The following is a 7,689-nucleotide window of genomic DNA, read 5'->3' on the forward strand; positions in this document are numbered from 1 at the left end:
ACCCTGCAGACTTCATTTTCATCCATACAGGTTGTGAGCACCTCAAACCTGTTTGACAATTGCAAAGTCTGAGGTTCCCCCACTATTGTCTGCTCCATCCCATTACCTGCCTCACTGATAGTCACATCCTCCTGTCCCTCACTGCTGTCCAAAGCAGATCACCCTCTTCTAAGAGGTGTATCTGTCTTCTGGAACAAAGTGTCCAGTTATTTGTCCCCCTTCCTTATGTTGCTCAGTGTCTGCATTTCAGCTTCCAGATCAATAATCCTGATCTTGATTTTGAATTCCTCAAGCTGCTTACACTTCCTGCAGACGTGTTTGTCATGGATCACCTTGGCGTCCAAAAGCTCCCACATCTCACAGCTGCAACATAACACCTGTCCCGCCATTCTAACTTATGTTATTTAGTTAATTTACTTTACTTTCTTCCTATGTTTGCTACAATTTACTGTGTTTATTGAATGCTAGTACCACTGACAATTAAAGGTTAAAAGCTTAACTACAAAGTTCGTGTTTCAGATGTTTGATTAAATTACTTTATTTTTACTGTTTTTTTTATCTTTATTGTTTTATTTTAATTTTAAAGTTTTCAAATTTTGGTTTATTATTTTTAAGTTTTAGTTCCTTTTATTTATCGATCTACCTCATCTCGCCTGTCCTAAGATGGTTTCTCACACACTGTCCCTTAGACTGAGCACTTACTGGCCAATCAACTTAGTAGCTTCCTGTGACGTCACAGTCGCTTCTTCCCAACCCCCCCTCACCCATGCTTTCCTGCTGGCTCACAGCAGTTGAAACAGCGTGCTCCTCAGCTCCTGACTGTCTCCCGCAGTTCCGCTCCGCTCTGACTCCCAGCAAGATATGCCGCTCTGCAATCCCCGGTCTCTATTTATAGGTGTACCTCAGGTCCCGACTGTCTCCCGCAGGTCTGCTCCGCTCCAACTTCCAGCAAGGCAGAAAGAGGAATGTGTGTGCACATGATATTCAAGGGCTATCGATAAGATTAATCAAGTGGAGTACTTCAGATTATGTCAGGAAATGAGAACAAAGGGCTTCGGTTAAAACTGGTAAAAGTAAAACAGGATAGATGTTGGAAAGAACGTCTTCATGCAAACAGCTCTACTGGATAGGATGATGGAGACAAAAAAATTGGCACAATCAAAAATCAGATAAATGACATGATTTTTGGCTATGATGAGCCATACAGCCTCCCTCATTTATATTAATTTGTGATCTTGGGGTACCCAGAGGTTCTCAAAAGCTATCTGTATAGTCACTGCTCTGCCAAGCCACCAGGTGGCAACATTTACTAGTCTTCCACTCGCACTTTTAGCTGATCCAGTCCTGTGGTAATGTAAAAACAAAAAACTGCGGATGCTGGAAATCCAAAACAAAAACAGAATTACCCCGATGCTGTCAGACCTGCTGAGTTTTTCCAGGTAATTCTGTTTTTGCTGTGGTAATGTACACATTTCTAACCATGCGTTAGCAAATAGTTCTTAATGAAGTTCTAAAAACTTATAATTAAAAATTCACATCACAGAATAGTCATTAATTTTGAAACACTATACCTCTTTATTGTATTAATTTTGGAAATCATATAAAGTGTTTTAAAAAATTTGTGAGAGGTTGCTTTCTCTAGATTATCTGCTAATTGAACCTAATTGATATCAGAGAGCCTTATATCGAGGATAATTAGGCTCTTTGGTACTGAAAAGCCTAGGAATACAATGTAATGACACTCAGCTTTATCTTTAACCATTCCGGTGAACTCATAATTACCTCAGTGCTGTTTTATTGTCAAGTCAAAAATGAGTTAAGATTTCCTCCAACTGAACATTAACTGAATCCAACTGTAGGTCAAAGCACACGCCCCTGACTCCATCCACCTCCCCAGTCAGGCTGAGGTAGACTATGTGAAACCTTAGCGTTCTGCTTGACTCAGAGCAGGACTTCATATCCAGATTCCTTTCTATCACCAAAACCATTTAGTTCCACCTCTGAAACAATGCTTACCTCCACCCCACCTAAATCCAACTGCTGTTAAAACTCTTAACCATATTTTTAGGTTTGCCTATAAATAATAATAACTGCAAATTGTAAAAACCATTGGGATGTCCTAGTAATGCCATAAAGTGCTATATAAATGCAAGTTGTTTCTGCTCATACCCATTTGTGTGTGTATCCTTCTGGCTGGATTTCCATTCTTTACAAACACCAATTTCTTCAAAACTCAGCCTCTTATATTCTATTCTGCAGTGAGTTCTGTTTGTCAACTGCCCTGTCCACAGTAACATCCATTGGCTCCTTATATTACAACACTTTGAATTTAAAATGTTCCTGCCAGTATTCGAATGGCTTTGTGGTCATACCACACCATCTCCTCCAGCACTCTAATCCACAGACTCTGGTCTGCTTTCCTGCTCCCCACATCTGGTGGCAAAACTTCAGTCGTCTCTGGAATTATCTTCCCACCCCAGCCACTTTTCCCTCAGCCTTTCAAAACATACCTTTTGACCAAGATCTCAATCAACTCTCCTTACTTTTACCTGTGCCTTTGCACCCATTCCTTCATCTATATCATTTATCTTTTCTCCCAGACCACCACCACCACACTGGATGGTGGCATAGTGATCATGTCACTGAACTAGTTATACAGAGGCTCAGGCTAATACTTTGGGGACCTGGGTTCAAATGGCAGCTGGTATTAATTATTAAAATGAATTAAAAATCTGGAATATAAAGCTAGTCACAGTAATAGTGACCATGAAACTACTGTTGATTTTGTAAAAACCCATCTGGTTCACTAATGCTTTTCAGGAAAGGAAATCTGTTGTCCTTACCTGGTCTGGCCTACATTTGACTCCAGATCAACAGTAATGTGGTTGACTCTGAAATGGCTGAGCAAGCCACTCAGTTCGAGGGTAAATAGGGATGGGCAACAAATGCTGACCTTGCCAGCAACTCCCACATCCCATTAAAAAAATCATAAGGTTGCTTAGGATGTTTTCTACAATATATGTGCCATTTAAGTTCAAGTTTTCATTAATGTCAAAGGTCAGGTCAGTTTTTAGCCTTTTAAGGCATGTCCATTTTTTTAACAGCATGGTTCATAGTCAGTGAACTTGTTTATTTTAACACACCTTGGAAGGAGCTCAAAACTGTTTTATACCCCTGATGCTTTCTTTAACTGCCGACCGACATGTTTCTGATGTGTGAACATGTACCGCCTGACTGTATATTACTGTTCACATGTGAAGTTAATGTACCCTGCTCTCCAAAAAAGGAACTTCCATGAATAGCTATTGCCATAGTCTTAAATGAGGATAAAATCTGAGACAATGGAAAAATCCACTACAGCACCAAGTCAAGTGTCATGCATGATAAGCCTACAGCAAGCGGTGGCCTGCTCAGTGCCACTCATTCATTAGAGCCTTTGCAATAATCTGCTCATTCTTGGAACTACTGGCCTCCAGAATTTCATTTGTAAAGTTAGCACAATGTGGTCAAATTAGAAATTCTGGTGGTAATCTAATGTCACTGATATAATATCATAGGCTGACACTTTTTAACCAGAACTGTAGTTAACCACAAATAATGGATAGCATATAGATAGAACATAGAACATTTCATTAGAACCATAAGCAGAACTGATAATTTTATGACAATCACTTTCTTAAAACCAAACTCCAGCATGTGATTGAGTGATATAACACCAACAACTTGTACTTATATAGCACTTTTAATGTAATAAAAATCCAGCACATGATTGAGCAATGTAACCCAAAAATTGCAGCGAGTGTGACCAATGATGTAGTGGATCATTGAACCATTGATTGTATCATTGTACACTGCTTTAGTTTAGTAATTGTAATAAGTTATTTTCTGAAGCAATTTTATAGTCACATTTAAGACTCTATAGCTAGGCTAGTTTTAGGGGTCTTACAAATTACATCAGGGCATCTGGAATAAGGAAAGGAGAGGGAGAAAAAAAATCAGTCAGGTTTTCTGTTGCTGATGGCTGTTCAGTGCACGAGGCTCAGAAGTGTATATGCAAGGACATTAGAGGAGGGCAGGAAATGGCTCTGCTATGATTGCCAACACTTATTACTAAGATCTGTACATGAAAATGGCACCATGAGTGCAGCACTAACAGATCACTGGCCTCTCTGTAACTATACCTGAGCATGAGGAAGAAAGCAGGACAGAAATATTACCACTTTAGGCCTGCCAATTATAGTCTTAGAAAAGATACATTTAATTCAATGTGAGTTTTGGCAATTTCTTGCTAAGCATAAATCCTCCTAATAGATAGTTTCATTACAATCCACTTGTTATATCTCTCCCCTGCCCTTTGATAATACTCTATCTTTCTTGTAACATGAGAACGAGAAGGCATCCAATCAGTCAAGGACATTTGTAAATTAAACACTTAATTAATCTTTAATTTTTTTGAACTCACCAAATCCTACTTACTCATGTATTTTCACTATTAGTGGTCAACGCCACAAATGGATTTCTATAGGAACCATCATAGAGCTCATCAACTGCCATTGAAAACAAAGTGCTGGACTTAATGCAGCCTATCGCAGTGGCCAGTAGTAATCTGAATTTCTAATGTTGATTTGGAAAGAGCAGGAGTGTACCCTCCTGGCTCTGTATTCAGTGAGTGAATTTTTACTTACTGCTTTATTGATAGCCTCTAGAAGTCCCTTTAAAGGCCACTTGTTCAGCTGCTTTTTGCCTGTGAAAACTAACTCCAGCACACTCAGTGTACTGCATACACAATGAGCCAAATGCCAATTTTCATAAAGGGCACCCTAAGCCTAATATGGTATTTGATACACACCTGGCACATAATGATTACGTACACTCATATTGAGCGCTGCAGCAGCCATTTTTCGCTTGAGAAATGGATGCTGTGTGATATATTTTCAAGGTCCACTGTGTCACTTCAAGCCCAACAACTCTAATTGCCCTGCGCCCCAAGTTCTGTTAGAGGCTAACTATTTCGAGCAGATCTTCAGGTCAATTAGAACTCAGGTTAGCTTTCTTTGTTGTTTTTATACTCTAAATACGAATCCTGAGAACATGTGCTAGATTGCATTAAAGGTGAGCATTGCAAATGAGAATAAGCAGAAACTGAGAGTGCCATTGTTATGGTGGGGAAGGAGGATAGCAGCATTAAGTGATAGGGAACTGAAATTGCAAGAGATTCCAGGGGAGGCAAGAATATCAGCTAAAGCTGAGAAAATTAGCAGGACTAAACAATATTAGCTTGAATGGGATGAAGGGGTGGAAGATCAGTGGAGCTTGGAGGGGAAGCAGAGTGCCAAGCTGATCTGAAAGGCAATGAAACCTGTATGAAATTGAAAGAATGATCTGGAATTTCCTATAGAGCATATTTGGAAAGTTATGGCCAACTGAATGCTGATTTTGCAGATGTTAATTAATGCTGAAATTTGCCTTGGACCTAATTACACTAAACTGGAGTGTGAAAAAGCAGTACGACTTAAATGTATCAAAGAAATGCCCTCCCACATTGTCCTAATTTATCAAATCTCTTTATCAGCAATATGTCAACAGTTTATATTTTCTCCTTTCAGAAAATAATTTATTTATGTCGTTACAGGCTGCCCCTGTTTGACAATAAATACATAATAAAACTCTTTCTGGATTTATCATTGGATATACAACCTAATGATTGCTGAACCATTCTGGGGATGTGTTAATAAACCTTGGTGAATAGTGACTATTGTCCCGGAATGCTTCTTTCAAAGTCTGGAGATAGCATCTAAGAGATTTTTTGCCCTCAGCCTTGGGATTTAGGGAGAACTAAAGTTGCAAGCCAAATAGCTGGGAGTGGGGGGTGGTATAGTCCACTTTCCAAGAAAGAATATCACTTGTCCTTTCAGTATTACAATTCCTATTCTATTCCATTACTAAAATTATTTTATTTTCTCTCACAACATACATTTAAATACCATCAATTTTATATTGCTATATTGTTCATCAGTTGAAACGGAAACATATAGTATTTGCCCATTTTTATGCAAAGGAGTTCAGCAAATTTAAAACCTCCATTTATATATCCATTAAGAACAAAAAATGTCTGACATGAAGTGACTACAGTTGTCTAAGATTCCTGATGGAGTTGTGATCTTAAGAGTTTTAGTTATCTCCTTTCAGTTTGTCCCCTTGCTCTTCTCTACACTTCTTAACTCAACTCCAAAGTGATCATTGACTATCAAAAGCAGACAAAAACAAAAATACCTGGAAAAAACTCAGCCGGTCTGACAGCATCTGCGGAGAGGGATACAGTTGACGTTTCAAGTCCATATGACCCTTCATCAGAACTAAGAAATATAGAAATGAGATGAAATATAAGCTGGTAGAGGGGGTTGGGACAGGTAGAGCTCGATAGGAGGCCAGTGGTGGAGGCCAAGAAGAGACTGCCAAAGATGTCATAGACAAAAAGACAAAGGGGTGTTGACGGTGGCGATATTATCTAAAGTATATGCTAATGGAGACATTAAGGGTAGCATGCAGGACAAGCTAGTGGCAGATAGCCCTATAGGGGATGGGGTGGGGAGAAGGGATCGAAATGGGCTAAAAAGTGGAGATGAAATAATAGATGAAAATAAATTTAAAAATAGGTGGGAAAAGAAAAATATATTTGTAAAAAAATTATAAATTATTGGAAAAAGGGGGATTGGAAAGGGGGTGGGGATGGAGGAGAGAGTTCATGATCTGAAATTGTTGAACTCAATATTAAGTCCGGAAGACTGTAAAGTGCCTAGTCGGAAGATGAGGTGCTGTTCCTCCAGTTTGCGTTGAGCTTCACTGGAACAATGCAGCAGGCCAAGGACGGACATGCGGGCATGAGAGCAGGGTGGTGTGTTGAAATGGCAAGCGACAGGAAGGTCTGGGTCATGCTTGCGTCAGAACTAAGGTGTTCCAATATATTTTTCTTTTCCCATCTATTTTTAAATTTATTTCAATCTATTGTTTCATCTCCACCTTTTAGCCCATTTCGATCCCTTCCCCCCACCCCACCCCCAACTAGGGCCATCTGCCACTAGCTTGTCCCGCTTGCTACCCTTAAAGTCCCCATTAGCACATCCTTTAGATAATAGCACCACCGTCAACACCCCTTTGTCTTTTTGTCTATGACATCTTTGGCAGTCTCTTCTTGGCCTCCACCTATCACTGGCCCCCTATCAAGCTCTACCTGTCCTGCCCCCCTCTACCAGCTTATATTTCATCTCATTTCTTTATTTCGTAGTTCTGATGAAGGGTCATACGGACTCAAATGGTCAACTGTATCCCTGATGCTGTCAGACCAGCTGAGTTTCTCCAGGTATTTTTGTTTTTGTTCTAGATTTCCAGCTTCCATAGTATTTTGCTTTTATCAAAAGCAGACACTTGGCTGCTCTGGTGATTTATCAGCTTAATAATCACATTCAAAACGAACACGCTTAATCATATTACATTTGCCCATTTTAAATTATTTTTAAAACATCACTGATGAATTTACTTCGTAGAACATTTTAAAAAAACATGCTTTACATAATTTTCAGGAAACTAGACTCTCTAGCTGTGAATTCAACCTTGTGAATTCCATTGCATTTGCTAATCTATTTGAAGGGTGTATAAATTCAAAGGAAGTCTTCACTGGAAGTCTATTAG

General features: G+C 39.3%; 1 protein-coding gene across 3 annotated transcripts in view; it reads right to left on the bottom strand.

Annotated features, from left to right (window-relative positions):
• dennd2b (DENN domain containing 2B) overlaps positions 1-7,689 on the bottom strand; it is a 521,499-nt gene that overhangs the window by 32,918 nt on the left and 480,892 nt on the right. The window lies entirely within an intron of this gene.

Source organism: Carcharodon carcharias, chromosome 10 (assembly GCF_017639515.1).
Source record: "Carcharodon carcharias isolate sCarCar2 chromosome 10, sCarCar2.pri, whole genome shotgun sequence".
Classification (NCBI taxonomy): Eukaryota; Metazoa; Chordata; class Chondrichthyes; order Lamniformes; family Lamnidae; genus Carcharodon; species Carcharodon carcharias.